This window comes from Oxyura jamaicensis, chromosome Z (assembly GCF_011077185.1).
Source record: "Oxyura jamaicensis isolate SHBP4307 breed ruddy duck chromosome Z, BPBGC_Ojam_1.0, whole genome shotgun sequence".
NCBI lineage: Eukaryota > Metazoa > Chordata > Aves > Anseriformes > Anatidae > Oxyura > Oxyura jamaicensis.
This window is the reverse complement of record NC_048926.1, coordinates 47,343,724-47,362,051: the sequence shown is the minus strand read 5'-3', so window position 1 is coordinate 47,362,051 and position 18,328 is coordinate 47,343,724.

Here is an 18,328-nt window from a genome sequence, read left to right as displayed (position 1 = left end):
GCAGTGGCTTGGAATGACAGTGCCTTCCAGGATATTGGCTGCGCTTGGGTTTGAATTTACATCTCAGCAGGAGGTGGATTTACATTTTGACCATTAAATCTCTTTGAGAAACTTCTCTCCTACTCCCTGTGCATCTGTGATTTTTGTAGCTCGTAGTTAATGAACACACATACATTTAATGCCAGTAGTAACAAATGAAGATACAGGGAGCTGTAGGGTAATGAGAAGCAGCAAACAGTTCTACACAATTTCCATGAACTAAAATATGTGTGGGTGTTCGTATTTCTCACTTGGAGCAGAAAACCATGGAGATCAGTAAAAATAAACGTTGCTGGACTATCCCTTCTAAAAAAAACATCCTGAGAAAAAACATTGGGTGAGCAATTGGCTGACGGGCAGGGCTCAAAGGGTTGTGGTAAATGGGGCCACATCAGGCTGGTGGATGGTCACTAGTGGGGTCCCTCAAGGCTCCATTTTAGGGCCAGTCCTCTTCAGTGTCTTTATAAATGATTTGGATGTAGGACTAGAAGGTGTTTTGAGCAAATTTGCTGACGACACCAAACTTGGAGGAGCTGTGTACTCGGATGAGGGTGGAAAGGCCTTGCAGAGAGATCTGGACAGGTTGGAGAGCTGGACGATCATCAACTGCATGAAGTTTAACAAAAGCAGGTCCTGCACCTGGGATGGGGCAACCCTGGCCATACATACAGACTGGGTGACGAGACGCTGGAGTGCAGCCCCTCAGAGAGGGATCTGGGGGTTGTGGTTGACAGCAAGTTGAATATGAGCCAGCAGTGTGCCCTGGCAGCCAGGAGGGCCAACCGTAGCCTGGGCTGCATCAAGCACAGCATTGGTAGTCGGTCAAGGGAAGTGATCGTCCTGCTCTACTCTGCACTGGTGCGGCCTCACCTTGAGTACTGTATGCAGTTCTGGGCACCACAGTACAAAAAGGACATTAAACTGTTGGAGAGTGTCCAGAGGAGGGCAACAAATATGGTGAAGGGCCTAGAGGGGAAGACTTATGAGGAGCAGCTGAGGTCACTGGGCCTGTTCAGCCTGGGGAAGAGGAGGCTGAGGGGGGACTTCATCACGGTCTACAACTTCCTCGTAAGGGGGAGTGGAGAGGCAGGAGACCTTTTCTCCATAAACACCAGTGATAGGACCCGCGGGAACAGGGTTAAGCTGAGGCAGGGGAAATTTAGGCTCGATGTCAGGAGGAGGTTCTTCATGGAGAGGGTGGTTGCACACTGGAACAGGCTCCCCAGGGAAGTTGTCACTGCACCGAGCCTGTCTGAATTCAGGAAGAGATTGGACTGTGCACTTAATCACATGGTCTAAACTTTTGGGTAGACCTGTGCGGTGCCAGGAGTTGGACTTGATGATCCTTATGGGTCCCTTCCAACCCGGGATATTCTATGATTCTATGATTCTATGAGTCTAGAGGTGGGTCAAGGTTACATGGTTTTCTATTCTGTATGGCCATGACGTTGATTTCAATGCGATTGAGACTCTAAAATAACTACATATACAGAAGGAGCAGTAACTCATCAGGCGGGCATTACTCACTCACCTTACTTACTTCCTGTGTGGGGCTTCTTGAGGGAGATACTCATTTCTGTTAAACTACCCTGTATCACAAGTAATTCTTTGCCTTATTTTAAATTGATGTTCTTTGATGTGAACAAGGTTTGGCTTTTTGTGATTTGATTTTAGTGTTTTCTCCAAGGTGTAATTTGCCAGAAAAAAATAGCAATCTAATTTTTAACTACCACTGCCTTGCATAACCTCATCCTGGGAACCAGCACAGTGTATAGCATTAAACTATAGTGTGAAAAAAGAAAGAGTGAGTCTAATTTCATTTTTCTGTCTGTAGCTCATATCACATGTGATATGAGAAATATTAACCAGCTAGGACTTGTGTGTACAAAGCCGAAACATCAAAACAGGCTGTCAGATGGTACCCAGACTTTCACAGGCTTTGTTTGAGCTCCTGTTATTCAATGTAAATGAGGTAATTTAATGTATGGAGAGAGTGGTGTAATCCTACCTTAAATTTTTGTGTTCCCTCATGGAGCAAAAAACAGCTAAGGATTTTAAGGGACACAATACCCTGAAGGCAAACACTATCGTGGTACAGACCTTTTAGGGTAGACACTCGCACATGCAGACCTGTGAGCTAAATCTTCTCTTCTGTGTTACTAAAGCACAAAGTTCAGCCAACAGAAGTGAATAAGGAGGCATTTGTCACTGAGAAAGAAGTATTTGCCTGCCAACTTGGGAGAACAAGGAACAGATAGAAAAGAGTGCAGAAAGGAACTCAAATAAATAAATAAATCCTAAAATCTAACCAAATCAAATGGAAATACTTAAAACAAAATCCTGTTCCTAGTGAAGAAGCAAAATGAGAAAGAGTGGAAAAGAAAAATTATGTTTTCATAGAATCACAAATAGTTTGAGTTGGAAGGGACCTTAAAGACCACCTAATTCCAAACCCCCTGCCATGGGCAGGGACATCTCCCACTAAACCCAGTTGCTCAAAGCCCCATCCAACCTGACCTTGAACACTAGCAGGGATGGGGCATCCACAGCTTCTCTAGGCAACCTGTGCCAGGGCATCACCACACTCTGAGTAATGTATTTCTTCTGAATATCTAATTTAAAGCTACACTCTTTTAATTTAAATCCATTAGCTGTCATCCTGTCACTACACTCCAAGGTAAAAGGTCTCTCCCTATCTTTCTTATAGGACCCTTTTTAAGTATTGGAAAGCCACAAAAAGGTCTCCCCAAAGCTTTCTCTTTACCAAGCTAAACTACATCTCTCAGCCTGTCTTCATGGGGGAGGTGCTCCAGCCCTCTGACCTTCTTCTGGCACTCTTCTGGACCAGCTCTAACAGATCTGTGTCTTACCTATGCTGGGGTCCCAGAGCTGAACACAGTACTCCAGGTGAGGTCTTATGAGAGTAGAAGAGAGAACAATCACCTCCTTCAACCTGAGAGCTACGCTTCAGGTTGGCTTTCTGAGTTGCAAGCGCATATCGCCAATGCATGTTGAGCTTCTCATCAACCAACACACCCACATCCTTCTCCTCAGGGCTGCTCTCAATCCATTCTCCACACAGACTGTATTTATGCTTGGGATTGCCCTGACTCAGGTGAAGGACCTTGCACTTGGTCTTGTTGAACTGCATGGTGTTCACACGGGCCTAACTCTTGATCCTGTCAAGGTCCTTTTGGATGGTATCCCTTTAGGTCAGAGGTTGGACTCAGTGATCTTGGAGGTCTCTTCCAACCTAGACTATTCTGTGATTCTGTGATTCCCTCTGGCATGTTGATCACACCACACAGCTTGGTGTTTGCAAACTTGCTGAAGGTGCACTCAATCCTACTGTCCATGCCATCAACAAGGATGTCAAATTAGTCTCAAAATAGACCACTGAAGAACAGCATTCATCACTGGTCTCCACCTGGCTATCAAGATGTTGACTGCAACTCTTTGGGTGTGACCATCCAGCCAGTTCCTTATCCTCTGAACTGTCCATCCACCAAATCCATATCTCCAATTTATAGACAAGGATGTTGTGCAGAATAGTGTCAAATGCTTTGCACAAGCCCAGGTGGATGATGTCAGTTGCTCTTCCCCTATCTACCAATGCTGTAACCCCATTGTAGAAGGCCACCAGATTTGTCAGGCACAATCTGTTCTTAGTAAAGCCACATTGGCTGTCCCCAGTCACCTCCTTATTTTCCATGTGCCATAGCATAGCTTCCAGGAGGATCTGCTCCATGGTCTTGCCAGGCATAGAGGTGAGACTGACTAGTCTGTAGATCCCCAGGTCTTCCTTTTTTCCCTTTTTAAAAATGGGGGTCATGTTTCCCCTCTTCCAGTCTCTGAGAACTTCACTGGACTGCCACGACTTCTCATATATTACAGACAGTGCCTTGGCAACTATGTCCACCAGTTTCCTTAGGACCTGAGGATTTATCTCATCAGATCCCATGGACTTGTGCACCTCTCTGTTCCTTAGATGGTCTTGAACCTGATCCTTTCTTACAGTGGGTGGTTCATCATTCTTCCAGTTCCTGCCTTTGTCTTCTGTGATGTGGGTGGTGTGGCTAGAGCTCATGTTCAAGACTTCTGCTTGCTGGTAATGTGGTGCTGCAGAGGGCAGTGCTTGGTCTTTAAACCTTTCTACCACCTATTGTTACTTCTCTCTCTCTCTCTGCTCAGCCTGCATCTTCTTTATCCTTCTGAGAACACAGGACATGTCTTTTCCTCTCAAGTCCTTTATTCCTGTTCTTTTTCCATGGTCACACTGCTGCTGCTTACCTGTTTGACAGGTTTCCCTATGATGACCAAGCAGAAAATTTCAGGATGTCATGTGAAACCAAGTTTATTAAATGGTAAAAGAAAAATTTCAAAATCATTTATATTTTTACTGTCTTTAGCCATGTCTCCATACTTTTTAGCACTTATTTAGTAGACATTAAATGCTGCTCAGGCAGTGAGACAAGTTCATGAGATACGTATGTATTATAACCAAAGGACCATGTATCTTAGTATTCATAGATACACTTAGTAACATTTCATGGTGTGTCATCTGCTATTTAAAAACTCCGAAACTCATTGTTATGGTTTTGTCAAATTTATCATGATGTTTGGAAACACGAATTTCATTTGCATAGAGAAATAGAAGAATTCACAGAATGTTGTTTAAAGCCAAGGGACATATGGGTAATGCCATAACAGCTAGCAATGCATGTCGAATAATAGGGGGCAATGAGATGAAATACTAAAATGAACAAGCCCAGTTTCTCAGGACTTTTTTTTTTTTTTTCTGACTTGTAGAGATTCACTACTACATTTGTGTCTGGATCAACATCCTGAATTTTTGTCTGTGTCAACATTCATAAATGAATTGGAAAATCTCATATCTTGGCATCTATGTTGTAGTGCACTACATAAACAATAATTTCTAAGCTAAAATTTATAAGGATGCACAGATGTATTACGTCATATTGATAAGTGCCCAAATGAGTGCAGAATTTAACTAATCATTCTAACATTTGCTGTCAATAGTGGTCAGGTTATTTATCTTTTGTAATGATTTTTACTTTAAAAATACAATTTGCCAATAATTGGCGTGAAGTTTGCTGGAAAACACTAACTGATTTCCACGAGTTTTGTTAGAATTAAGCAACAGAACTGATTTCTACACAATTTTAACATAAACTACCCTATTTAAACCTATTTCCTTGCAACCTTTAAACTGCTTATGTTTCTACCTATATATTCTCTGAGATTTCTGTTAAGAACTGAATATTTTCCTTATGTGAGAGAGGCAACATTAGCCCCTTTTCTACTTTTTTTTTTTTTTTTCATAAAAAAAAATGATTGTTTGATGAGAAGATACAGAGCAGGTAGGTACAGGAAGGAACTTTTCCAGTACTCTCTGTGTTTTGGTCCCCTTTTCCCAAAGGATTTTCTACGTCAGATGCATGCTTGCTATTGCCTTTGTAAGTACATTTCAGTCAGGTGTGCTTAAGTTGTAAGAACAATGTCTGAAAATAGGAACATTTCTGACCCTTTTCTGCTTATAATCCTTATATCTTTTTCAACTTCAGATTGCTAGAAAAGGGCACTTCTTGTTCCTTACTTGTTTTCTCTGCACCTATGCATGAAAGAAGGAGTATAAGACACAGTTAGACATGGCTACTTACATGCAGACAGATACAAAATCTGAGTAGTCTCTGCTGCTCTGGGCATCTGGGCATCTTATTCTATTTTTCCATGCATAACTACTAATCACAGCCTAACTACAAAAGATATTTGACTGTATTAACCAAAATGTTGTTTTGAGTAGCCTAGTGGAGCCTACTTAGCAGCTATTTGACATATTTATGTATTTATTTTTACAGAAAATGTAATTGAAAATCAGAAATTGAATTTAATCTGACTTTGGAATATTGAGAGCTTTTGTTTACAAGTATCACCCTGTATTTTTTTTCTTTCTGAGAAAGTAGAGATTTACAACTTCTGAAAACAAAAGAGAACCCTGAGTGCCTGGACACTGTCTATGAGTTATTTGGTAGATGTAAAAATAGTTCCTGTAGTTTCCCAAGATTGAGGAGAGAAAACTCCAGCAAGTGAAAGAGAGAAGCATATACACAGCAACAGAGCACAACAGCCAAGGTGAGGGATCTTGACTGTGGGCTGAAGAACTGGCATAAGGAATTCTGAAGCACTGAGAAGCATTTGGTAGAGTTGCTGTAGGTGTGTGACAACATACTTGTGAGGGAGAACTGTTGGACCACAGCTACTGTCTCATCGGAAGAGAAAGGCACAATATTGCAGTTTACCTCTTACCATTGACTAGGAGTCAATGAGGACTTCTGATCTCACTGGCTAACACCAACCATGAAAGATGCTTAGTACTACATCTCCCTGTCCAGTGCACTGAGCCGCTTTCCAAAAGTGACTGTTCTAACTATTTGTTCAGAGCCATGAGTGAGGAAGAGCAGTACCAACACCTCCAAAGCTGCCTTACACCTGAATCCCTTCACAGAGCCAGCAGATGAAGAGGTGTAAAAGGCAGCCAGGATGTCTACAAGCCACTATTGACCTATATTGTTGTGCAGTGGCAGGGGAGGTTCCCCATAACTCACCAACAAAAGCAGTAGCTGCACAGTCCTTTAGTATGTTTATGTGTGTTGGGATGATTTTTATCCTTCCAAATGACTGTCTCTGACCATGTTCAGAGTATGCCCTGGGATTTTGTAGGAAAACATGCTTACATTGCAAGCGCTGCACACTCTTTCTAAGTATGACTAAGTGGACTTTCACATTTCTGAAGCCTAAGAAAAAGAAATAATTTGCAGATTTAACTTTGGTATTTTCAAAGTCAGTTGGGGCATCCGAATGGGGAACTCCTGAATAAATATGGAACTCAACTGGAAAGGAGATGGACATGACCATCTGTGCTATCATAGGACTGACCTACAATTATTTTTCTAATTCAAATATGTATTTTTACAAACCAATCATATTCTTGTGCCTCAGACACTTTGATACAACATCACGCAGCACTTGCAGGGCAAGCAGGCGATCAGGCCCAGTCAGCATGGGTTTATGAAGGGCAGGTCCTGCTTGACAAACCTGATCTCCTTCTATGACAAAGTGACGCGCTGGGTGGATGAGGGAAAGGCTGTGGATGTGGTCTACCTTGACTTCAGCAAGGCTTTTGACACCATTTCCCACAGCATTCTCCTCAAGAAACTGGCTGCTCTTGGCTTGGACTGGCGCACGCTTCGTTGGGTTAGAAACTGGCTGGATAGCCGGGCCCAAAGAGTCGTGGTAAATGGAGTCAAATCCAGTTGGAGGCCGGTCACTAGTGGCGTTCCCCAGGGCTCGGTGCTGGGGCCGGTCCTCTTCAATATCTTCATTGATGATCTGGATGAGGGCATTGAGTGCACCCTCAGTAAGTTTGCAGATGACACCAAGTTAGGTACTTGTGTCGATCTGCTCGAGGGTAGGAAGGCTCTGCAGGGGGATCTGGAGAGGCTGGACCAATGGGCTGAGGTCAACTGCATGAAGTTCAACAAGGCCAAGTGCCGGGTCCTGCACCTGGGGCGCAATAACCCCAAGCAGAGCTACAGGCTGGGAGATGAGTGGTTGGAGAGCTGCCAGGCAGAGAAGGACCTGGGAGTGATGGTTGATAGTCGGCTGAATATGAGCCAGCAGTGTGCTCAGGTGGCCAAGAAGGCCAACAGCATCCTGGCCTGTATAAGAAACAGTGTGGCCAGCAGGGCCAGGGAGGTGATCGTCCCCCTGTACTCGGCTCTGGTGAGGCCGCACCTCAAGTACTGTGTTCAGTTTTGGGCCCCTCGCTACAAGAAGGACATGGAGGTGCTCGAGCGAGTCCAGAGAAGGGCTACGAAACTGGTGAGGGGCCTGGAGAACAAGTCTTATGAGGAGCGGCTGAGGGAGCTGGGCTTGTTCAGCCTGGAGAAAAGGAGGCTCAGGGGTGACCTTATCGCTCTCTACAGGTACCTCAAGGGAGGCTGTAGCGAGGTGGGGGTTGATCTATTCTCCCACGTGCCTGGTGACAGGACGAGGGGGAATGGGCTTAAGTTGCGCCAGGGGAGTTTTAAGTTGGATCTTAGGAAGAACTTCTTTACCGAAAGGGTTATTAGACACTGGAACGGGCTGCCCAGGGAAGTGGTGGAGTCACCATCCCTGGAGGTCTTTAAAAGACGTTTAGATGTAGAGCTTAGGGATATGGTTTAGTGGGGACTGTTAGTGTTAGGTCAGAGGTTGGACTTGATGATCTTGAGGTCTCTTCCAACTTAGAAAATTCTGTGATTCTGTGATTCTGTGAATACAATCACAGAATCATTAAGGCTGGAAAAGATTTTCAAGATCATCTGGTCTAACCATCCCCCTACTACCAATATCATCCACTAAACCATGTCCCTAAGCACTATGTCCAACCTTTCCTTAAACACCCCCAGGGATGGTGACGCCTTCACCTCCCTAGGCAACCCTTTCCAATGCATGACTACTCTTTCTGAGAAGAAATGTCTCTTAATTTCCAAACTAAACCTCCCCTGGCACAACTTGAGGACATCCCCCCTAGTCCTATTGCTGGTTACCTGTGAGAAGAGGCTGACCCCCAGCTCCCCACACCTTCCTTTAAGGTAGATGTAGAGAGCAAGAAGGTCTGCCCTGAGCCTCCTCTTCTCCAGACTAAACAACCCCAGCTCCCTCAGCTGCTCCTCATAAGCCCTGTGCTCCAGACCCCTCACCAGTTTTTTTGTCCTTCTCTGAGCATGCTCCAGGGCCTCAATGTCCTTCTTGTAGTGAGGGGTCCAAAGCTGAACACAGTACTCGAGGTGTAGCCTCACCAGAGCAGAGTACAGGAGGATGATCAACTCCCTGGCCCTGCTGGCTACACTATTCCTGATACAAGCCAGGGTGCCATTGGCCTTGGCTCTGGGGCACACTGCCTGCTCACGTTCAGGTGAACTTAGACCAACAACCCCAGATCCTTTTCCTCTGCACAGCTTTCCAGTCACTCTACCCCAGGTCTGTAGCACTGCATGGGGTTGTTGTGACAAAAGTGCAGGATGCTGCACTTAGCCATGTTGAACCTCATCCCCTTGGCCTCTACCCATTGATGCAACCTGTCCAGGACCCTCTGCAGGGAATTCCTACCCTCCAGCAGATCAACACTTCCCCCGAACTTGGTGTCATCTGCAAACTTACTGAAATAACATACATCTTTCTTGAAATCTGAGAGTTGAACAAGCTTTCCTGTATGTGTGTATGTATTATCTATGCGTATTCACCAACACATTTGAACGGGTAACTGCCAGGTGTTACATCACAAGCATAAATGCAAGAGTCTAGAAGTCACTGGGCAACTATGGTCCAAGTATCAGTCTTCTGTTTCATGAAAAGGTGATTAATTTAACTAAGCTTATTATAAAATATTTTTGTATTTTAGTTGAGGTATAATTATTTTACATTTGGAGACAAACAGAGTGTTAAATTTCCTAATTAAAAATCTACCTTTTTCAGTTATCAATGGTTAGTTCTGAAATGGACTGGAAGCATCTTCTCTAATTATTTTGACAATATCTAATATTCTGCAGTTTAAGATTAGATTTTACATTTACAAGGATGCTCACTCAGTATCTCACTATTGTACTCTAACAGCAAAAAATGTACATTTCATCTGTATTTCATTTTTCTTCCGTATTAAGTCTTCTAGTGAATGAAGTTGAAGGGAAATAATGATTCTAGTTTTTGTTGTTGTTGTTTTTGTGGTTTTGTTTGTTTGTTGTTTTGTTGTTGTTGTTTTTTGTTGTTGTTGTTGTTTTGTTTCCAAAATTATCCTTAAAGCACCAAAATCTAAATACATTCTGAAATGCTTTGGATAATGAAAGGAAGGAATAATGGCAGGGAAAGGGCTTTGTGGAAGGATTTGCAGTATAAACATTCAGGAAAGGGAATGAGCTCTAAGACCAAGTGGTGGAGTTGTTAGCAGTGGCTTAAGGCAGAGTTAGAGAAAGCCATTGGGAGTCGGGGGGGCCTCACAGAAAATCAGAGCAGGATGACCTAGGGAATGGACCAGGCAGCTCTTGGAGGTTTTGGACAAAAATCAGGTATGTTAAGTTCAAGAAAGACATCACACTCTAAAGTCATTCCATGACAACTCTGCTTTGTAAGAGCTTCTCAAGGCAGTAAGGTCTTGCAAGTATTCCAAGGATATTTCAGCACAAAAGCACATCTACAATCTAAACTGGTCTGTTGCTGGTTGGCACTGTACATGAAAATTGTGAAGTCTGCCTACTACATTTTACACCATCTTTCCAGAATCTGTCTGTATTAAAGGCTATTTAATATTGAAGCCTTCTAAGAGATTTACATCACATTGAAAACAGAGGTCCACATAACAAAGGTGTTATCTTTAAACTTCTATAGATTTGCTGAGACATTTTTTTATTATTATTTTTTTAATCAACGTGGTATTATAAGCACTACTAAATAAACAATGTAAACAATGTAAACAAAAAAAATAATTTTCTGAGCAGGTTGTAGACCTGGGTGCTACTCATTACAATGAAGAGAAGAATCTCATGAGAAGCAAGGGGCTTTTTTGGTTTGGGTTGTTTTGCTATTTGTTTTGGCTTGCTTTGCTTTAATGACCACACAGCTTATTTCTAAATCGATAGGAACTGGAACATAAAGCTTTTTGTATGCAATGGGCTGGAAGCTGATTTGTCAAGACTTCATTACCAGCTAGTTAAGCCAGGACAGAGTGACTTCCACAAATACTTACATGATTTATGATTCAGGAATGATCACTTTACCAACATCTTAGGAAAGACTGGAAGAAGTGGCAATATTTAGAGCATCAATATTAAAGTGCATATGAAAGCTTTCAGAAGCAAACAAAGCTAAACAAAAGTGCTTCACTATCACCATATTTAGATGAGAAAGAATACTTTCCCACTTAAAAGAACCTCTTCCTATAAATACAGGACGTGCTGAGAAATGAAAGCACGTACACTTTGTTAACTGAGTTCAGCCCATTTTTATTTATGTCACTAGTAAACAATGACATGTAGGCAGCTTTGACTGCTTCATGTTTACAAATCAGCACAGAATATTTCAGTGTACAATATAAATCTCCTGGTTCTCTTGTGAGCAAGCTTGCAAATCTTGAAAATTTATGAGAGTTTCCATGTATTTTCCAGCTGCTGTATGTATACCCCTGAAAACAAGATCTGAGTTTAAGCCAACAGAAAGACTTGTCTTGACCCTCACAGTCTTTCAGTGGTTCTTTTATACAACATGGGTCTGTATTTGGAGGAATTGGGACCCACTAATAGGAGGGTAAATGTGACACCTAGCCCTGAACAACCCACACCAAGGCCTTTATGGTTCTGTTAGTCTAACTACAAAAAGACCATCTTATATTCTTCATGTGGTTTGATTTGAAAACTTCAGTAATATAATTCAGTTCAGCTCTTCTCTGATAACGAAATAGACATGTATGAGATGGAACTCATAACACCCCTCCATGCTGGCAGAACTGACTTCACTCAGTTGACAAATGTTTGCCACTGGTAACAAAAAATAACAAGTGTTCTGACACTAGGGGGTATGTTGAAAAAATCCACTTCTACTGAATGCTATAGGGCTGCCAGCAGACAAAATGTGTAGTATTTGGGGGAAATTATACAAGTGGAATGATGCTGAAAGATGTGTGGCTTTTATGGACTTTATAATGTGATGCCTAAGTGGATGTGATGGGCATCTACATCCAACATTCAGTTTTAATTCTACACACATCTTCTCTGTGTTTTCTTAATTCTGCTGTAAACTCACTATGAAATATCCCTACTTTTATACTAGGGACCCTCCTTTATTTTTTTCCCCATTACTAGTTATGCCCCTCAACTTCCTTCTTTCTTTGAATTTATTAGTCTGTTTTTATGATCAACTCCACCATGCCTATCAGTGACTCACAAGACTTCTGTTTCCCACCTGATTTGTAGCCCTTGGCATAATCCCTCCATTTCAGTCTGACATGTCTTTCTCAATACCCAGCTATCAGACTGCATTTAGTATGAAATGGATAAAACTCCTGATGTTTTCCTGAGGCCTTGCTTCATCTCACTTATTCTGGCAGGTGATACTAATATAATATTCATATTGCTGGACCTATAGTCCATTTTACCGCCTGATTCCTTCCATCTAAACAGTTACTATCCAAATATAATTTTCAACAATCTTATCTTGTCTTACAGACTGAGCACATCTGCAACTCCCAATTAGAGTCTTATCATATAATGTTTTGTTACCCCTTACTTTTAATTTGCTTCCTCCATATGTGTAACAATGTGATGCAAACATTATTTTTCTTGCTCAAGCCTCCATTTAATTCAGAGCCTAGTACTTGGAGAGAGCTAATCCCAGAAGGCAATGATGACTTGGTGTTTTGTTTTGCTCTCCATTGACTCTGAAGAAAGGTGAATATCTACCATATTTTCCCTTAGAGCTGAACACTAATGGATCACAGGGTAATTTACTGCTCTTGGTTGTATTCTTGGGGGTAGCTGAACCATGGCCTCACCAGCTACCTGTTCCTTTCTGGGCAAGTTGCTCCTGTACTTGGGTGATCTCTCTAGCCCTGGTCTGGTCTGGTCTCATGCCTGTTGAAGCACTTACCAGGGTAGTTTGTAGAAGTTTAGGAGAGCAAGAAACACAAAATCACCTATGAGAGAAGCCATCCAGATCTAAGACAGATGGATTTTATTTAAACTGGGACTGAACAATAAGGTTATATTTGAACAGACCCCAACTCTTCACACAGGCTGGTAATTTTTTTTGGAATTACAGCCTTGCAGGGGAATGCTCTATGAAATAGTCCTAAAAGATTTAATAGCTCACTATTGCACATCCCTGTCCCAAGAGAATGGGAGAGATTTCACAAGTATAAACTCCATGGCAATGTAGGAAGGCATGTGTCATTATACTGTCAGCAGTCCTGGACAGTGATTAACCAGAGATAGGCAATAGAAAGAAGCAGGCCTGTGTAAAGTGAGTACAATGCTGATCACATACTCTTAAAATGAAAAATTACTACTGAAGGTATAACTTGTGGAAGTCTCAATTACCATATATAATTCCTTTATGGAAATGCAGTATGTTTGCACACTGCTGGAAACTACAGAATATCTAGTTCATTGTTTCACAGATTTCAACACACTGCCATGAATGAGCTAAACTGATTTCTCCAAGAGCAAGATGCAGCCTTTAAAAGCACGTCCACACATTATCCTAATTGACAGTGAAAAGCAAGCACTTACTGATAACAGCCAAGTTACTTTGCACATAAAGGAAACAACTCAGCTTTAAAGCATAATTGATGAAATAATAATAAAATGCTTCTAATATGTTGATTTTAATAAAAAACTTCTCTGGATTTCCCCATGTGAAACCCAGATGGAATCACATCTTCTTATCCAGAGACAAGCAAAATAAATGCAATTTATACTATTATTTTTTGTATTTTTATTTTTATTGCCCTTAAATCTAGACTAAAAATGTCTTTGAAAACTGTGTCTGGTTATAGTTTCTCTTGTTCCTATTAGTATGTTTGGATTAGAAATATAATCAAGTAAGTAGACAACAGTTAATTTATTTTTAATGCATTTCATAGAAGTAATTAGTTTAAATAAAACATACTTTATTTTAGGTACGTACAATTGGAATTAATCATGTTACATAGGAAGCTGTGAGAATTCTACAGCACATTCACCACATGTGCTGAATTTAAGAACAAATATAACAACTCTTAGAGCAGCAAAAAGGAGTTTTGAGGTATTCCATATTTATACAGCAGGTAAATTCCATCACCTGGGAACTTGTGTGCTGTCTCTCTATAATATCTGGTATGCTGTCTCTCCATAGCACATTCAATAGCCAGGATATTTTTAAAGATACACGATTGGTTTGAAAGCACCCTCAAGCTTACTGATGATGCTAAGCTGTGTGGTGAGTTGCATACCTCATAAGGGAGAGGCTGGAAGGGTGGGTGAGCAAGAACTGTATGACATTTAACAGAGACAAGAGCACCTGCACCTGGGACACCACCACCAAAGAGCCCAGTACAGATCTGTGAGATCTGTGTGGCTGGGGAGCAGCCTTGCCAATAAGGACCCATAGTCCTGGCGTACAACCAGCTGAACAAGAGCCAGAGGTGGTTCACTGCAGCAATGAAGGCAAATTCAATCCTGTGTTGCATCTGCAGGGGATGCTACAAACGGAGATCATCCCAGTCTGCTCAGCACTTGTTAGGCCGCACTTGGAGCAGTGTCCAGTTCTGGCCTCCATAATTCAAAAAGGCCAACTGGAGAGGGTTCAAAGGAGGACCATGGAGATGATCAATGGGCTGGAGAGCCTGCCTCATGAGGTGAGACTGAAGAAGGTAGGTCTTTTCACCCTGGGGAAGAGAAGGCTCTGAGGAACCTCTTCACAGTGTTCCAGTACTTAAAGGGTGGCTACAAAGAAGAAAGAAGCCCCTTGCTTCACAGTGAGCCACATAGAGAAGACAAGGGGCAGCAGGAACCATTGGACAGAGTGCTACATAATCTCAGCTAGACTCCCTTTTCCCACAAAAGGCTGGGCCTGATAATCTCTTGAGGCACCTTTCAACCCCAGCTGTTCTACAATTTTATGAAGATTCTATGATTTAATGAGCAGTTTCTGTTGAGGTAAATTAAGTGATGCCTTTTTGTCACTTGTGATTATTAAACTATATGTTGCAGCATTAGGCTCAACGTAGCCATAGCAATCACAGGTGACGGACATTGCTATGAGGGAGCTCCAGACCAAAGAGCTTTGTAATATCCTTTAATAACTTTACATCTAGCTTCTTGTAAAATCCAATAAATCTTTTTTTTTTTTAAAATCCAATGCATCTTTACTGAGTTTCAGAATGTATCTAAAGTAGTACAAAATATTTTCAAAGGCAGTGATTTGTTGTCTTAAGGAAAAGGTCTTAACAATTGCAACATTCATGGTATGTCTATAAATAGAAACATGTATATTTTTGTTCACTTCCCTCTGACAGAGCCCATCTAGAATAACAGTTGGTCATGCACTCCCAGAGCTCCCTTGTGTGCAATTCTGCTGCCTTTCCTGTCCTGCTAATGTGTGATAGTGTGGAGGGGATCAGAGAAACTGTCATCCAATTTCCTCTTCATATAAAGGTATTAGATCTGATAGCTTTATAACTTGAAAAAATGTTATTAAATGTTAAAACAAACAAACAAACAAACAATAGCAACAACAACAACAAAAACCTCCAAGCACATTCAGATTTTTCAAAACTACTTCACTTTGGATAGCTCACTGTCTGGATTATTTTTCTTAGGTGTCTGTGAGACTCTGAAAGTCTGTCCCACCAAACTGCAGTTTATACAGGAAAAACTGGACACAGTGTATGAAAACCTACCTACTGCCTGCATAACATGCCTGCGTAACACCTTGTGTTCTTGACAGGCTGTGTCAAGGCTGAGTTCCATATTGTCCATATTGTTGTTTGTGTATTTGCTGTTTTGCTGTGAGGAATAGAGGACATGCAGCTTATTCTTGTGAGTTTTAATTTTGCCTGCTCTATAGCATTTGAGGTACTTGTAGAAATATGAGGTAAGAAAGAAGCCTTTTACACTTTAAACAAATCCCACATTGATCTCATATCTAAAGATACAGAGAGCCATGGTAAAAGATTTCAGTCCTCTTCCAACTCTTTTGTGACACAGTTATTCAAGCTATATGGAGCCAATTAGATACTGTGCATGGCAAATGTTGTTCTCTAGCCAATAGAGCTGTGCTGCTCAAAGAAGTCTGTATTAATGGCTTTTGCAGAACTTGGAACATGCTATGGGAATGTTATCCTAGTCAATGAGGGATTCAAGACTTCCTCAGGAATTATTAATGGAAATAGTTGTCCGGAGATTTCCCAAAAGATTTGAAGACTTTTCCCCTCCTCTAATAAAACAGTTGTTGAAAAACTGCAGACTTTGCAGTGTTCAGACTCAGGGAAATACTCAGCAGATGCTGTTTCTGTCCCAAAGTGAGAAGTACATGGCTTTTTTTGGCAGCCCCCTGCCTGTGTTGGTGGAGTTCACACAGACTTTCTGAAAGGATGCTCCGAGGTGGAGTGGGCTGCAGAGGAAGTGTGCGTCACGGGGGATGACGCACGCCAGCCCTGTGAGAGAGCTGAACTTGCCCTGCTGTTCAACGCTTCCCGACGGTGAACACAGGCAGCACTGCTGTGCTGGCTCCCTGAAGAAACACTCGTTTGTTCTTTGGGAAGAAATGAACTGCTCACATTGTCGGTCAAAACTAAAGCAGGGTTTCTGTTGAAAGAGTGAAACTGCACCAGCCAGCTGGTATGCCCTGAGCACCCTTTCTGTACCTTCCCTTAGCTCAGCCAGATCTCGGTGCTGCAGCCATTCAAGTGCAAAGCCTTTGGAAGGTATTGATTAGAAATGTTAGCAGAGGAGCTGTTCAGGGAAAGGAGACAGACAGTCTCAGTGGGAGGGGAAGGAAAGGCACAGAGGGGGCCCCTGCCCTTAGAATCAGTCAGTCCAGACAGCTTAGTTCTGCCACGCTCTTCCCAGAAGCTTTTTAGGTGGTTCCTCACAGTTGTGACACCAATCTGAATGATTTCTTCTTGCCATCAGATACCCAGAAACCCTCCACGTTTCCAGCAATCATGAGTGAGCATTTCTGTCAGATGTCATACTATGTGATAGGCACATACCCACAAGGTTTCTGCATCATGTGGGATAGACACATCCAGCAATATACCCTTGGACAGTCCCTATCTTCAGGGTCCTAAATAAATGCCTGGTTTCTCATGTCACGGCATGGCAACCTTTGGTCATTCTGGCAGCTCATTCTATTCTGACAATTACTTTAAACATTCTTTAAGTATATTTTAAGGTGAGACTGTGGAACCACTAAAATATATAGTCCATATTCTGCAACAATGGATGCGTTGTTATCTGTTGATGGGGGACCTTCAGATCTAACTGCAGAGATTTCTTCTTATACTGTGCTCTAGAAAGCCTCACAGTGTAGCAAATGCTCTAATATTTTTCCTGTCTATGAGACATATCTACACAACAACACAACTTTTGTTTCACAATGTACATCAAAATAACTTCAGTGAAGTTGAATAGTATAAACATGATCAATACTGAGATGATTTAAGGATGAGAGAGCTGGGGCTGTTCAGCCTAAAGAAGAGAAAGCTCTTATTGCAGCTTTTCATCAGTTAAAGGGGACTTATAAAAGAGATGGAGAGCAGCTTTTTGCTCAGCTGGATAATGATAAGACAAGGGGGAATGGTTTTAAACCAAAAGATGGGAGATTTAGATTAGAGCGTAGGAGGAAATTTTCCACTCAGAGGCTGGTGAGGCACCAGCACAGGTTGTCCGGAGAGGTTGTGGATGCTCCATCCCTGGAGGTGTTTAAGACCAGGTTGGACAAGGCCCTTGGCTACCTGATTTAGTGGGAGGTGTCCCTGTCTATGGCAGGGGAGTTAGAACTGAATGGCCTTCCAACCTGAGCCGTTCTAATTCCATGATTCTATAAAGACTTTCCCCTTTCACTTCATTTTCTTTCATATTTATATGTCAGCTCTATGGACCCCTTTGTCTGGTGGCCAAAATAAAGCTCTTACCACTTGCTCGTATGCACATGAGATCTAGTTTATTTGTTTGTTTTTCCCACAATTAAATTAAAACTTTTTTATTTTTCTTGCATTCTTGCATCATCAGTGAGAAGGAACAGAAAGATACATTATAAAAATCTACCTTCCTTGAAATGATCTAGCACTGCTTCTGAAGAGTATCCTGCTCTCATTTAGCCTAATGGAGGCTACTTGTCAATTTAATCAGCAAAGAAATCAAAGCCTTGTGTTACAACCTGTAAGCCAATTGCTAACCATAAGGTATATGGCCTCCCAACAGTTCATTCATGTATAAGAACGTATACACAGAGGGAGTAAATTCCTGTAATGATGTTTCCAGACATCATAGGTCATCTTTAAAAACTTCATGTACAAAGGCTGCTTCTGAAAATTTGGCTCAAACTTTCTTTAAAGGGAAAAAAATAATAATAATAATATAAAAAGTGTAAAAGAAACAAACAAATGAACAACAAAAACTGAATGATCTTGGATTGGGAAAAAAATAAAAATAAAATTAATCCAAGTATCCAAGTGGCAACATTCATGACATTT